Here is a 14921-nt window from a genome sequence, read left to right as displayed (position 1 = left end):
CTGGCTGTACCGGGACTCCTTTCCACTGAGCTGCTTTTAAGGGCAGAGACCATATTTCATCCTATGACACATAATATGGGCCACTCAAGATAGAAACATTTGATGGGTATTAAGTATCACCTCAGTTTTCTTCTCCCCCAAAAAATTTATGCAGTGCATTTCATTAGGAGTTTTAAAAACTCTCTCTGAGCAAGCTACTAGGGACCACGTGGTGGAAACGGGAACCGCAGTGTCCTGAGAAGACTGGATTCCAGATGGCCACCCAACAGCTCTGTGATCTCCGGGACCTCAGACAGGTTAATGTAACCTCTTGGAGTCTCACTTTTCTCTACTGTAAAATGGGAGTAAAACACTCACGAGGCAATTGTGAAGAATGAGGGAAGAACAGTGAGGGTGAAGTGGTTGATACAAATTAAGTATGAACTGCTTGTGATACCAGTTCTCTTCATCTTCCAGATCCTTCTAGATGCCCTCTTACTCTTCTCTCCAACTCCAGCAGTCAGTCCCCAGAGCGGAAGGTATGGAAGGAGAGATGCTTGCTCTGTCCCACCAGGACCTGAGTAGGCAATCAGCACAAGGAGTGGTAACAAATTGCTCTAGACCCCACGATGGGTACAGGACTCTGACATTTCTCTGATGTCCCCCAACTAGTCTCCAAGTGGCTGGTTTGATCTCCTTGAGGGGATGGTACCCTGTGAGACCTCTGTTGCAGGCAGGTCAGACATACTTCCCTAGCAGTAGCCTTGGTGAGGCACCCACGCTGCGGGGCCCAAGTTAACCTACATCTCTCTCACCCTGGCTACTTCTTTCATGAGCCCACTGCACAGCACTGGAGTGGCTAAGACCAGTGTCTGGCTGACATCTACTGTAATATGCTATTTAAAATGTATATGATGGAAGCGTGAGTGGCTCAGTTAAATGTCCGACTCTTGTTTTTGGCTCAGGTCATGATCTCAGGGTGGTGAGCTCAAGGTCTATGTTGGGCTCCGTGCTCAATGTGGAGTCTACTTGAGATTCTCTTTCTCCCTCCCCCTCTGCACCTCCCCCTGCTCTCTCTCTCTCTCTCTCTCTCTAAAATAGAAATAAAATAAAATGTATATGAGTACTCACATGACTATTAGCTATGTGAATGTTCTAATCTTTAAAGTTTATATATTTAAGTGAGACATGACCTAATGATATACTTGGTCATTAAAAAAAAAAATTCTTTGTAAACTTTGCTGTTGCCAACTTTGTAAACTTTGCTAAACAACTCTGACATACAATGACATTAAACATGAAAAATTTACCATATTTATACAATATAAAATGTAAAAATATATTTTTAAAACTTCAAACTGTCATGTGTTAAAAGATTTAACTTCAGATAAGATATTTATACAGATACTACAGCATTTAAGAAGAAATTCTCTGCATTTTTTTTCTAGCTCAGAGGTTTGTTGTCTACTTGCAACATGGTTTGTTTACACCTGCCAGCAGCTGGATCTCCATTCTGCCCAACAATAGCCTGGGCTTCATTCCGGTAGATGCTGGTTAAGATGTGTGGATGGGGAATAGCAGGGGACCACCTGGTCCAGGAAACACAAGTACCTGAAGACAAATTCCAAAGAATTCTGGGCCTTCAGGTACAAATAACATCAAGTAATGTTTCATTTTATTTTATGAGTGTGTCAAATATATTGTCTTGTGTTTGAATGAAATAAAGTAGAACAGAAGTGTCTTTTCTTAATCAGGTCTTGTAACAGACCATCACAATTTATGTCAGTTTTTGCTTGAAAATGAAAGAATGCTTGCTTGACCTTAAGTGTGTATCTCGTTTGTCAGTAGTAACCTTTATTGGCTAACCCCACCCTTTCCATTGTTTTGCTCCTTAACCTATATATTTACTTTATCTCCCTGTATGTAAAATAAACAGCCTCTTTATAAGACTATCTTGGGGCTACTTTATTCCCTGACTTTGTGTTCTCACGGAAGTCTTTATTAAGTAGATATATTACATCACATAACTTCTTTTTTAAGAAATATTTATTTATTTGAGAGAGAGCTGGAGAGAAAGTGCATGCACATGCACGAGTGGGGAGGAGCCTAGGAGAAGTAAGAGAGAAGCTCAAACAGACTCCACACTGAGTGCAGAGCCAGACACAGGGCTCGACCTCACCACCCTGAGACCACGACCTGAGCTGAAATCAAGAGTCAGATGCTCAACCAGTTGAGCCACCCAAGGGCCCTAAAATTCTTCCTTTTTTTTTTTTTAAACATCTTTTTTTTTTAAGGTTTGATATATTTACTTGACAGACAAAGATCACAAGTAGGCAGAGAAGCAGGCAGAGAGAGAGGGGGAAGCAGGCTCCCTGCTGAGCAGAAAGCTTGATGTGGGACTCCATCCCAGGACTCTGGGACCATGACCTGAGCTGAAAGCAGAGGCTTTAACCCACTGAGCCACCCAGGTGCCCCACCCCATAATTTCTTGATAATACCCAAAGAGAGTGGAAAATTGTTTGCCTTCACTTACCTGTTCATTATCTTCAAGGGTTAGCATCACATTCTGGAAGCAAGGGGATTTCAACTTCCCTTTTTCTTTTGTAGTTTTGACGAGATGGCAAAATACAACCTCCCAGCCTCCATCAGCTTCATCGTGAAACACACGGGACAAGAGGAAATATTTTATATAGGCCATTCCCAGGGCACCACTATTGGTATGGCCAGAAGGATTGTGGCTCATAGTATGCAATGTCTTTTGTAGGGTTTGCAGACATACCTCCTAAGGATGTGGGCAAGCTCCCAGAGCTACAAGTGACACAAAACAGAGCACCGGGAAGAAGACCCACAGCCTGGCCCTGGACACTTACCCCCTTCCTCCCTCTACCTTGTCTTCTCTAGTCACAAAGAATTCATGTAATAACAGGTTGTCTTTGTTCCCAAGCGTTCAGAAGTTGGATATCCATCTTGGGATCAAAGTGAGATCATAACTACCCCTTGTTCCACAAATAGAAATTTCATACTTATAATTGTCATTTAAGTGTGGCAAAGGACCTCATGAGGAGGGGATGTGAGAAAGCCATTAATGCTTACGCATTTAGGACAGATTAAACTTTAGACATACACAAAGATGAGCCTAAGCCTTCATATGTTTAAAGAGACTAAAAAAGAACTTCTTTTAGCTCACAGCAACAATGCTTCCATCTAATGTGTAATAGTTTCACTTTCAGAGGATAATTCTCTAAAACCCAACATAATTCTCTTACATGATGTGGTAAACTTTCTTACTCCCACTCTTTCTACTGGGGAAGTTACAAAGCCTACTTGATAATAGCAACCAGTATTCACTGAGTCTTTTCTAGGCTGAAAAATGATCATTTTCTTATAGGAATAAGACACACCCTGCTTTAAAAAAGAGTATGTTGAAGAACAGTCTAATCCGATTTTCCACAGATTTTTTCTCTGACATTTATTAATCATGTGTGTGAGTTGTACTCTGGATTTTCCATCTGTAACAGTTATCTGGAACCAGGAATCTTGGAAAATTATTAAGAAAGAAGTGACTATGTGCTAGAATTTACTGACTTCTAATATGTTATATGATTCTCTGATTGTGTGCCTTCTTAGAACTCAGAAAACAGAAAAGCTATAAAAATTAAAAAATGTGCAAGAATGTAGCTTGATAAGATGTTATAAAAGGGAAAACTATTTGTCATATTAATGACTCTAAACTAACAATAAAATATAAACTAGTATCATCTGCACAATAAGGCAAGGGTGTTTTAAAAATATATTAAAAATAAATATGAAAACAATTTGACATGTATTGGATCTGTCACCTAAAGTGTAAGATTCAAATATCCGAAATTCTCACATTGCCAGTTATAGAAATCTTCAATATTGTTTCTGATTTCTCAACTATGGTGTTACAAGACTCTTTTATTGTTGATTTACCATTGTTTATGGTCTAGACATTGTTTTTAATATTAATCATCAGTATGATGTTTGATTGATATGTAGGTCTCATACTGGGTGACCGAGAAATGTTTGATAAGGGAATTGAGAAATGAATGAGTAAATTAGTGGTCATAACATATTGAATTTACTCTCACTTGCCATGATATCATTTCTTACATGCCAGTAATGGTGTAAGAATAGTTAATTTCTGTCTTGTTTTCTTTCAGCGTTCATAACATTTTCCACAATACCACAGATAGCTGAAAGAATCAAAAAATTTTTTACCTTAGCTCCAGTTTTTTCCATCAAATACTCAGAGACCTTTAATTAAATTGGCATACAAATGGAGGTCAGTGTTAAAGGTATGTTATTCCTTTACATAGCTGATAATACAAAATGACAATGATTCTATCATTTCAAAATAAAAGGTCTTGACTATGTTTGCATGAATTTAATTTTTTGGTTTCAGTGACACTGGATTCTTTCTTTTGTTTTTACAAATGAATGAGATTTTATTTATAATAGCTTTGGACTTCTCATTTTGAAGGAAAATCCAGTAGTCAGCTTATCTCTATCTCCTGCTTCCAAGTTTTGCCCTTAATTTGAATGCATTTCCTTTAGGGCGCCTGGGTGGCTCAGTGGGTTAAAGCCTCTGCCTTCAGCTCAGGTCATGATCTCAGGGTCCTGGGATCAAGCCTTACATTGGGCTCTCTGCTCAGTGGGGACCCTGCTTCCTCCTCTCTCTGCCTGCTTCTCTGCCTACTTGTGATCTCTGTCTGTCAAATGAATAAATAAAATCTTTAAAAAAAATAAATAAATGTATTTCTTTTAAAGGTTTTAATTTCTTATTTGAAAGAGAGAGAGAGAGAGAGAGAACACAAGGGCAAGGGAGGCAGGGTAGGGAAGAGAGAGGGACAAGCAGACTGCTCTGAGCATGGACCCAACATGGGACTCCATCTCATATCCTGAGCCAAAATCAAGTCATCCACTTAACCAACTGAGCCACCCAGGCACCTCTCTCATTTAAATATTTTGAACTAATAATGTGAGACAGTGCATTTCATTATAAATATAATGATCAAATTGGACCATTCCTTGAATAATTATTTTGGTCTTCCAAATATGAGTAAAGTAAACTTGTCTTACAGGCTTTTTTTTTGGCAACAAAGACTTCCTACCTAATACCTCATTCAAAAGATTTGTTGGTTCAAAGCTGTGTCCACTGAAGATTATTGGTAAGATTTGCCACGATATATTGCTTATGTTAAATGGTTATGACCAGGAGAACTTATATATGGTGAAAACAAATTGAATTTGAAATGTACTTTGTCCATTTTTAGAAAGCAGCTCTTAATAGTACTTTATGCCTTACATGTCATTGTATGACTCATCCACGTGTACTGATAGAGTCTTCGCCTTCCTGGTTTGGGGACTACATCAACATTCTGAAACTAATCAGCGTGAGCATGCTGGGATTATTTTGCATTCTGATTTGTCTTGCTCTCCATACGGAACAGAGAGCAGGTGCTGTGCTGAGTCTTTTAATTGGCCTTTACTATTGGGTGTTAGTTTCCTGAAGTTTCTTGTATTTAAGTTCTCTACTATCACTTAATTTAAAAAAAAAAAAGATTTTATTTATTTATTTGACAGAGAGAGATCACAAGTAGGCAGAGAGGCAAACAGAGAGAGAGAGAGGAGGAAGAAGGCTCCCTGCCGAGCAGTGATCCCGATGCAGTACTCGATCCCAGGACACTGAGATCATGACCTGAGCTGAAGACAGAGGCTTAACCCACTGAACCACCCAGGCACCCCATCTTCTATCTCTCTTTTTTTTTTTTTAACAACTTCTGCTCTTATGTCTTGGTTCCTAACACTCCTTCCCTTTCTTATTGACCCTTTTGTAATTGGCATTTGTGCCTGCTAATTACCTTACCAGCTTCAGGCATTCATCAAAGTTCCTGGAGTGGGACACCGTTTAGGGGCTCAAGCTACTATTCCCAAAGCCGTACAGTTTGTGTATAGATGCTATTACAGATGTACTCATTCATTCTAAGACTTTTTAAGCACATTAAATTAAAAAAAAAAAACGGATTTAGCAGAAGTAGTTGTGGCATTCAGACTACTGGTTGGTTCCTGCATCTGTACCATTTAATAATTTACCAGCAAGAATCAATTTATTCAGTCAAAGAAAGAGAAGTTGTCAAGATGTCCATTCTTACCAATTTAGTCTGTGGATTCAAGGCAACCAAAATCCCTGCAAGCTAATTTAAGGACATTGACAAATGACTTTTAACGTTTATGGAGGGAAGCAAAACCTGGAGTACCCAACACAGAATTGAAGAGAAAGAGCAAAGTTGGAGGACTGGTACTGTTGAACGTTAAGACTTAGTCTTCAACTACAGTAATCTAGACAGCGTGGAATTAATGAAAGAAACAAGAAGATCAGTGTAGCAGAATACCGAGTGCAGACACAGAGTCTCATGAACACCATCAACAGATCTTTGACAAAGGAAAGAAAGGCAGTGCACTAGAAAAACCATAGTCTCTTCAAACAAATAGTGTTGGGACAACTGGATGTCTACATACAAAACAATAAAATAACCTTCACAAAGTTAACTCAGATTTGGATCATAGACCTAAATGTGAAATGTAAGACTCTCAAACTCCTAGAAGGTCACATCAGGAAAAACCTAGATGATCTTGGATATGGCAAGGACCACCAGGTTGTACTTTTTGTTTGTTATAATTGATGAACCTACATGGACACATCATAAGTACCCCAAATCCATAGTTTACAGCGTGGTTCACTCTGGTGTTCTACATTCTGTGAGTTCTAACAAATGTATAATGACATAGACCTACCATTACAGTATCATGTAGGATATTTTCACTGCCCTAGAAATCCTCTGTGCTTTGTCTACTCATCCCTCCCCTCTTAAATCCTGGAAACCACTGATACTACTGATTTTTTCACTGCCTGCCACAGTTTTGCCTTTTCCAGAATGTCATGTAGTTAGAATCATAGTTTGTAGCCCTCTCAGATTGCCTTTGTCCATTTAGTAGCAAACATTCAAGGTTCCTCCATGTCTTTTCCTGGCTTGGTATCTCATTTATTTTTAGTGTTGAAAAAAATATTTTATTGTCGGGATGTATTACTGTGTATCTATCCACCTACTAAAGGACATTATGGTTCAAGTTTTGACAATTATGAATAAAGATGCTATCAAGATCAATGTGAAGATTTTGCGTGAACACGAGTCTTTACCCCCTTTGGATAAATACCAAGGAGTGCAATTGCTGGATCATGTGACAAGGATTCCTTTTGTTTTATAAGAGACCACTAAACTGTTTTTCCAAAGGGGTTGTACTATTGTGCATCTCCACCAGCAGTGAATGAGAGTTCCTGTGACTTTTTCCTCACCAGCACTTGGTGCTGTCAATGTTTCAGACTTTTGTCATTTTCATAGGTGTGTAGTGGTATTTCATTGTTCTTTTAAATTGCATTTCCCTGATGGTGTATGATGCAGAGCATCTTTTCATGGTCATTTGCTATCTGTACATATATTCGATGAGCTGTCTGTTAAGTACTTTGCCCCATTTTTAAATCAGGTTATTTTCTCATTGTTGAGTTTGAAGAGTTCTTTGTACATTTTGGATAACACCTTCATAGATATGTCTTTTGCAAATATTTTCTTCCAGTCTGTGCCCTGTCTTCTAATTCTTTGTCTTTTGCAAAGTGGACGTTTTTGACTCAGAAGTTCAGCTTGTCGGTTATTTCTTTCATAGTTTGTGCCTTTGGTGTTTTATCTACAAAGCCATCACTAGACCCAAAGTCAACTAGATTTTCTCTACTAGGTCATCTTCTAGGAGTTTCATAGTTTTGAGTTTGATATTTAGATCTGTGTTCTATTTTGAGTTAACTATTGCAAAAAATGTGAGGTCTGTGCCTCAATTCTTTTTGTTTTTTTCTTCTTATTTTCCATGTCATTGTCTAGTTGTTCCAGGACCATTTGTTGAAGATACCATTGTTTCTCAATTGTATTGCCTTTTCTCTTTTTCAAAGATCTGTTGACTATATAGGGGATCTATTTTGGGGCCCTCTTTCCATTCTATGGATGTTTGTCTATTCTTCCACCAGTACCCCACTTCTTGATTACTGTAGGTTGATAGTACATCTTGAAGTTGTGTATGTCCATCCTCCAACTTTGTTCCTCCCTTACAATACTGTATTACTGTATTGGCTGTCCTGGGTCTTCCGTTTCTCCATCTGAGAAACAGTTTGTTGATATCCTTAAGAGAACTTGCTGAGATTTTGATAGGACTACATTGACATTGTAAGTCTTGCTCACTGACTAAGGTTTCCAGGGACATTGTAGTTAATTCAAACCTTGATGACAGGCTAACATGAAAGCTGCTGCATTTCTGATTGTTTCACTGGGAGTTGTGTAGCATTTCAGGAGTCCAGTTCATCATGGAAAGGGTTTCATTTTAAATCTCCTAATTGTCCTTGGCAGGCTCTGGGCTGATTTTTTGTTTGTTTGTTTTCCTCAACTAGCTTAGTTCTCACAATAAAACTTCAGATTCCCTGGGATTGGCAAATAACTTGAAGAAAAAACTGGCTTTAGTACTTTGCTTTTTTGAGGGTTTTTTTTTTTCCCTTTTCCATTTCTCCTGTTAATTTCTATCTTTTCAGTCCTTTGTGCTCACAAAAGGGGTCCATGTGTGTGAGTCCTAACAGTTTAGATTGTTTTCAGTATGGGATGACAGACTACATAACTCAGAAATCTAATAATACCTTCTATGTTAATGTAAAATTACATATTTAGTAAGTACATTTATGTACTTAATTAAAATATAATTTTATATTTTATTTATATTATTTGCTTAAAAATACTTTAAATTGTATTGAAATTATTTAGTGTAGTAAATATCAAAAGTTACACTTTCTCTGGGTGGACCAAGTATAAAAATAATTTTTTAACCCCTCAGAGTGGTGTGGATGTGTATTTGTCACATAACCCAGCAGGGACATCTGTTCAAAATATGCTACACTGAAGTCAGGTATAACTTTTCAAGTGCTTTTTAGTACAATTTTATTTATACTACTCGTGGTTTACCCCATCATTCTGAGAATCATGCCATTGTCATAGGATGATAAATTTAGAAGGATAAAATGTAACTATTACCTATTTATGTAATTCTTCATGGTTTCTAATATGTTAGTATCATAATCTATTAGGTCTTCTAACCCTAAGCAATAATTAGAGCAATATACCTATTTTCTTTTACAAATGAGAAAATGTTAATTTGGAATAGTAGACTAGGAATCATTGAGGCCATGTTTATCATTTGACTTGCCCAAATATTCAGAGCTATTCCTTCAAAAACACCTAAGACTAATAATAATAATAACAATAACAATAAAATTTTAAAAACCTAAGACTAAAACACAGGTATCCCAATGCCTAGTCTCTCACTAGACTTCATTCTCTCCTCTGTTCAATTGTGAACTTCATAAGGCCCTTGAGCAAGTTTTATTCACTTCTATATATGCAAGGCCAAGAGTTCTGGGCAAACAACAGGTACTCAAGAATATATGTTGCATGAATATTAATGAAGAAAAATCCAGTGTGAATATCATCTTACAGTTGAGAGCCAGGATAAAATCTTAGAAGAAACAGTATACTTGAGATCAAAATATCAGGCACTGAATCTTTTCTCTGAAACTTATGGCTAGTGAGACACTCAGCAAACTCACTCCTTATGAAGTCAGTTTCCTTAATTTTAAAAATGGAGTTAATAATAATGCTCTGACTTAACTAACAAAAATATTATGACAGTTCAACAGGGTGATGATCAAGAGTGTTGTTTAAATTTAATGAACACTAATGAACTCAAGTATCATTGAGATTTTGGGAAGGACTTTCTCATTTAACATGTCTAAATCTACTAAGTGATTGTTTTGAGGTAAATTATTAAAAATCTTTAACTTATATTTAGATTTAGTTCATTCCTGGTGATAACTAGACCAGGAAAGTCTAGGTAACCTTTGCAACTATTCATCTATGGAAACAATATTTATTGAGTACCTACTATGTGCCCTGTACCATTCTATGCTCAGGTACACATCAGAGAACAAAGTAAATATTCCTGTCCTCCTTAAGCTTGACATTCTAGCAGTTAGATATACAGACATTACGCGTAGCAAATAAGTAAATTATTAAAACTTTAGAAGGGAATAAAAGCTATGGAAAAATAAAGGGGAAAAAGCAAGATAAAGAGATTAGACACAGTGGGTAGTGGGTTGTGTTTTTGAACAGAGAGGTTAGGCAAGCCTCAATGAGATGGTGACATTCGAGATTTAGAGAAGCCGAGAAAGTTAGCAATGTGAACAACCTGGAGGAAGAGCATTCCAGACAGAGAGAATAACCAATGCAAAGCCCTTTAGTTAGGAGCATTTCTGAAAGGCATGGCTAAAAGGTCAGTGTGGCTGATGTCAGCAATTAAGGGAGAAAGAAGTAGGGAAAGGGGAGCAGAAATGTACTAGAGCCAGAAAGGAACAAGTACTCCATTGGGAGGACTTTGGCTTTCTAGCTAAGTGAGCAGCCACTTCAGGTTTTTGAGCATGAAGCGGACATGATATGACCTACATTTTTTTTTTTTTAATATGGATTCTGTGGAAGGAAAGAGGGAAGAGTCTTGGACGATTCCAGACTTTCTGGCCTAAGCAAGGAAAATATGCAATTGCCATTAAAGGAGATAGGGACATTTGGTGGCAGTGCAGCTTTGAGGGACAGAGAAGATGTTCACATTTGGAGATGTTAAGTGTGAGGCATCCCAGTGTTTAACTTGAATAAGCAGTTGTGTATAGGAGTCCCGTATTTAGAAGAGACTTACAGAAGAGGATAAACATTTTAAGTATGGACACCACTGAAAACCAAGAAACTGGATGAGAACACACACAGAGTGAATACAGATGGGGAGAAGAGGAGCACGGTTATGCTGAGACATGGAAGGATTCAAAGGTCAGGCAGTGGGAGTTGGATGGATACAGCAAAGAAACCAAAAAGGAGCTGGGAGTGAAAAATGAAAATCAAGAAATGACGGTATTAGACAAACCATAAGAGACTCTTAATGTCACAAAACAAACTGAGTGTGACTGGGGGAGGGGTGTTAGGGAGAAAGGGAGTGGGGATATGGACATTGGGGAGGGTATGTGATATGGTGAGTGCTGTGCAGTATCTAAACCTAGCGATTCACAGACCTGTACCCCTGAGGCTAATAATACGTTATATGTTTATTAAAAATTTTTAAAAATTATTTAAAGAAATGAAATGACAGTATTCCAGAAACTAAGTGGAAAAAAGCTCTAGGATAGAAATGAACAGCTGAATCCAATGGCATCATGGGTAATGTGAGGAAATTCCTCAGAATCGACAAGTTTTACAAATGCTAAGATCATGAATAATCTCAGCTGGTTTTGTGGAATGAAAGAACTGCAGGGTAAGAAGTGTTGTTGGGGGAAAATCAGGTTGTCTGGAGAGCAGGAGGGTAAAGGAACCCATCATAGATGGGTTTTAAGATATACCTAGTGATGGAATTCCAGATGGAAGAGAGAGTTTTAGAAGTTGGGAGGAGTTAGGAGAAGATAAAATGGTGGGTGCATGGAGACCTGTCAGGGATAGAGTCCCAGAGAAGATCTGGAAGCTGAGAGTCTGAAACTTCCTGCAATGAAAACATTATCAGGGGGAGATTAGGATATGATCAGATTAGACCTAAGAGGATCACAGCAGGTGGTGGTGGTGGTGAGGCTACAGTTAGGAAAGGTGGAGCAAGGGGTGGCTTCTGGAACATGCTCTTGAGAGCTGTTGTTTGAAGCAAGGATGTTTAGGGACGTGTCATTTCAGTGCTAGTGCACCTAGCACTAGACACTTTTTTTTAAAGATTTTTTTAAAGATATATTTATATTTATGTATATTTTTAAGAGATATTTATTTATTTTAGAGAGAGAGTATGAGCACTGGGAGGAGCAGAGGACGAAGGAGAGGGAGAATCTTCAAGCAGACTCCCTACTGTGTGCAGAGCCCAACGCAGGGCTAATTCCCACAACCCTGAGATCATGACCTGAGCTGAAGCTAAGAGTTGGACACTTAACAGACTGAGCCACATAGGTGCCCATAGACACTCACTTTTGTCCTCTGTGTATGGAGCTGAGGCTTTCCGGGGAGGGATGATGAGCACACAGGCTCCCCGTTAACAAGGTAAAAGGCATTGGGGGAATGTGCATTTATATGAAACTGATAGAATTGCGTTCCATAGACGCCCCTGCCCCTCACCACCTCTCCCCTTCCATTTCTTGCACTTTTCAAAGGAAGGGAGAAGTGAAGATGTGTCCCTGCGCATATATATTCCAACGGACCAAATACAGAGGGACAGTATATGAAATTCACACCTCACTTTACCAGATGCACTGTAAAAAACAGAAGAGTATAATCTTGCTTTAAATTTTCTTTTTCTTTCAGGTTTTTCATTCTAGTCACTTGAGAGTTTTTGATTGGGGCAGTCCTGCTCTGAACTTGGTTCATTTTAATCAGGTACATAATTATGCATAAGCTAAAAACTATCTCCTGGGTCAGTTCAGAGGAGGTGGCTACAGAGAAGGGCTCGTGTAAAGCCTGAGAGGATAATAACAGTGAGAAGGACCAGCAGGCAAAGGCTGCCATGATTTGGCTCCATAGTCTCACATCCAATGGGGGCTTTTCCAGATTTTCCATGTATTTTAACAACAAATACCGCAGTTAAGCCTGGAGAAGTTTGACAGGCTGTAGAGTAATTCATCTTCCCTCAGGAGGAAAAATATTTTGTGTATAATATGTGTAGCTCCGTGGTTAGTTAAATAAGAAATAAAAGGCATAATATGGTTCTTGACCCTAAAAGCTCTTGATTGTATTTGGGTAAATAAGACAAACCTGTAATTAGGAAAAGACAAAGTTAATGAGAAGATGGTAATATTGTTTGAATAAGATGACAGAAATCTTGAGATATTAGAACCCAAGTCTGCCATCTTTAAAATTATCTTTTCCCATTATCCTCTTCTGCCTTAGCTAAACTTCATGCCCGATGTGGTTTGCTTGTGTAAAACTCCGAAGTAAAATGGAAAGATTAAAATCAATAAAATCAGACTTGCTCCCACCTCCAATATTTACCATTTATTGATAGATACATTGGCAGCTACACAGCTACAAAATTTTTTTTTAAGATTTTATTTATTTAATAGAGGGAGACACTGTGAGAGAGGGAACATAAGCAGGGGGAGTGGGAGAGAGAGAAGCAGGCTTCCCGCTGAGCTGGAAGCCCAATGTGGGGCTCCATCCCAGGACTCCGAGATCATGACCTGAGCCAAAGGCAGATGCCCAACAACTAAGCCACCCAGGCGCCCCAGCTACAGAAAATTTTGATTACAATACTTTCATGCCTTATAAATAAAACTGAAATTCCTTCTGTGGCATGTTTGAACACCCTTAATTAGAGCAAATTGTCTAGTTTTGATTTGTATCTGATCTATTTCTAAATAAAAATCATAATAACGATTATTTCAATATTCCTTGCTTCCATCATAGTAATAATTTTAGATTCAACTTACTTTAAATTTGTATTAATTAATCATTTAAAGAATAGTAAAGAACACCTTCTATGTATCATTTTCTGCGAAAACCCCTCTACATTTGGTCCACTTCTCTTTACGATGTGAGGAACATGAACGTATTGACAGTGACTTAGAATGGGGGCAAGACTTGTTGGCCAATCCTCAAGATGTGAAAAATCTACATTCTGAAACTACAAACCCTATCTACCATAAAGCTATTTCTTGCTACAGTCATATAGACTTTTTGTTCCGTTTAGATGTATATCAGCAAGTTTACCATGAAATCATTGACATTATCCAAGGCAGTCTATAAAGAACTACATTAGTCTGTGTTGAAGGATCCATTTCATTTCTCTTAAAAGCCAATCATTATTTTCTTGCTATGTATGGTTTTCCTGTTATTTAAATAAGATCTGGAATTTTTCCCTGTTTTTCTTCACTGCCGCAGGCCTTCCATTCATTAAATCAGTGACATTTGTTATATGAAGGGAAATGGCAGATTCCAACATGGCCCGAAGCAGTCTGTTGTGTTTTAAGTAACTAAAAGCATAATTTTAACGGGATGATTTTTTTTTTTTTTTGAGAAAGGTGCTCTCTTTTCTTCAAAGATGAGCATATATGATATAAAAAGAGTTTGGGAGAATGTTTGCAGATATGAAAGCTAATTTTTCTCTACGCTGAATGAAGAGTAGAAACACTTTTAAGCTATGTAAAGGAGTTTGGGGGAGAAAAAAGGGAAGAAAGAGCCTGGATACCAGTGTGATAGGGCTGTGTCTGCCCCACTTCCGGCCAAGCTTCAGAAGTAGGGGGATCATAAAAGCCATAGAGGGTTTGCATCACCTCACTTCCCGAGTGTATAGCCGGCCTTTCCAAAAAGTGTGTGCAAAGAGTCACAATGGTGGTTGGGGCACCTGGGTGGCTCAGTCCTTAAGCATCTGCCTTCGGCTCAAGTCATGATCCTGGAGCCCTGGGATCAGTGGGCATCAGAGGGTGGTACAGGGGACATCACATACAAGGACTTAGACTCCAGTCCTTCCAACTCCTCTATAATGCATGACTTCACAGGCTTTCTTAGTCCCTGGGGATGGAAAGATGAAAAGGGAGAGTTCGAGAATTGAGTGTAAATTTACCCCATAAATACTGAAAAAAAAATAATCTATAATTTCCTGGATTGGAAAATTAAGTTTCCTACCCCAGGCAAAATGGAGGTTGGAAGCCAAGCCAAGTCCAGTTCACTCTGCTGATACTAACTCTGTGTTCCACACATGCTTATGGGCCTTAAAATGTATTCTACAGAGAAGAGAAGGGAGTTGGGGGAAATTGGAAGGGGAGGTGAACC

General features: G+C 38.4%; 1 pseudogene; it reads left to right on the top strand.

Annotated features, from left to right (window-relative positions):
* Positions 1 to 608: 608 nt before the first annotated feature.
* Positions 609 to 13895, top strand: LOC123394179 (annotated as a pseudogene).
* The last annotated feature ends 1026 nt before the right edge of the window (positions 13896 to 14921 follow it).

This window comes from Mustela putorius, unplaced genomic scaffold, assembly GCF_011764305.1.
Source record: "Mustela putorius furo isolate JIRA1106 unplaced genomic scaffold, ASM1176430v1.1 tig00001657_pilon_pilon_pilon, whole genome shotgun sequence".
Classification (NCBI taxonomy): domain Eukaryota; kingdom Metazoa; phylum Chordata; class Mammalia; order Carnivora; family Mustelidae; genus Mustela; species Mustela putorius.
This window is presented reverse-complemented; position numbering and strand designations above follow the sequence as displayed.